At 40.4% G+C, this 1,424-nt stretch overlaps 1 long non-coding RNA gene across 1 annotated transcript in view; it reads right to left on the bottom strand.

Annotated features, from left to right (window-relative positions):
- The window catches only part of LOC119409940, a 3,591-nt gene that overhangs the window by 283 nt on the left and 1,884 nt on the right, over positions 1-1,424 (bottom strand). The window lies entirely within an intron of this gene.

Here is a 1,424-nt window from a genome sequence, read left to right as displayed (position 1 = left end):
AACCTGAATATCCAATACTACAAACTCAAATCCCATTTTCTTATCAACTGTAGGTGAATCCCATTTCTGAGGTGTAACCCAACCCACAACTTTTACTCTTCCATTGGTCATTAGTTTGAAGTCAAAGGGCTAATGGCTAAAAACATTTCTCTATGAAGTGAGACTGAAATTCAGGAAGCCATCAGTCGTTTCGGGTTTCCAGCATGGTTGTTGCCAGAGTACCACCCTGCCATGTAGTCTTCTAGGTTTCTGCAAACGTCTGCATGAGATTAGGGATGCACGATATTGTCGGCGTGGTATCGGTTGATGTTAGCACTAAGGTTCAATATCGAACATCGGCCATTCCATCAAATAACACCGATATAAAAGACACCGATTTTATATGACAACCCAGTGACAAGGATGTCTGCAGCGCCAGCACAACATGATGACGTCACTTGCGCCTACCTGATCCGATCACGGCGGAGAGGAAGAATTAAAAATATCGGCGGTGTGGAATTTTTATTTTTCGTTGGTGAGGATGTCGGATTCCGAAGATTTTTGAACTAGTTGAGCCTCGCTACATCGTCCCCAGTCGGAGATATTTTTCCTACGTAACCTTACCCGAGTTACAAGCCGTCATCTCCAACGTCACTGAGAAGCTAATAGCCGATAGAACTTGGGTGAGTTTTACCACAGACATTTGGATGTCGTGTTAGCCCCGTTAGCATGATTAGTCTTACGGCACAATGGATAGATAAAAACTTTGAACTTAAAAAGTCTGTCCTTCATGTACAGGCGTGCAGAGGATCCCTCACTGCAGCTAGGAACCTGGAACAAGCATCGCAGGTGACTAATGCTAATAAATAACATTTAACACTTTTCATTTAATACAATGTGCTATGCATATCATATGGCTGTTACTGAATATATGTCACCAGCTGTTACAGCTGTTACACATTTTTTTGTAGCAAATAAGCCTAAATAAGAGGGCTATGTTCTGACAAAGGAAAGTATATAAAATATCAGTATCGTTTATCAGTCAAATAAGTTTTAACATATCGGCATATCGGATATCATCCAAAAATCCAATATCGAGCATCCCCACATGAGATACTAGTTTTCATGCTTGTAAAAGATTGATCACAATGTCAAACGCAAAACCTTAAAATACACAAAACCCACAGAGGAGGTACTCAAGCTATATGGAAAGCCACAAGGTCGTGAAGATCCAAGTTCAAGAGTCTTGGAGACCGGACGATGGAAAAAAACTTAAAGAACACACGATACGTGTCTTTGTACGGCTTACAGTTGGGCCACCAACATCGTTGTCCAACAAGGAAAGCGGCAGCCTAAATTTTTTACTTAAAAAAAAAGTTTTATGTAATAAAAAAAAAGGTTAAAACGTGTCATCTGGACCAGTTTCTTTAAGTGAGAAACGTTTC

Source organism: Nematolebias whitei, chromosome 1, assembly GCF_014905685.2.
Source record: "Nematolebias whitei isolate Nwh7 chromosome 1, NemWhi1, whole genome shotgun sequence".
In the NCBI taxonomy this organism is placed as follows: Eukaryota; Metazoa; Chordata; class Actinopteri; order Cyprinodontiformes; family Rivulidae; genus Nematolebias; species Nematolebias whitei.
The sequence above is the reverse complement of the archived record's forward strand: the minus strand, read 5'-3'. Positions and strand labels throughout refer to the sequence as shown.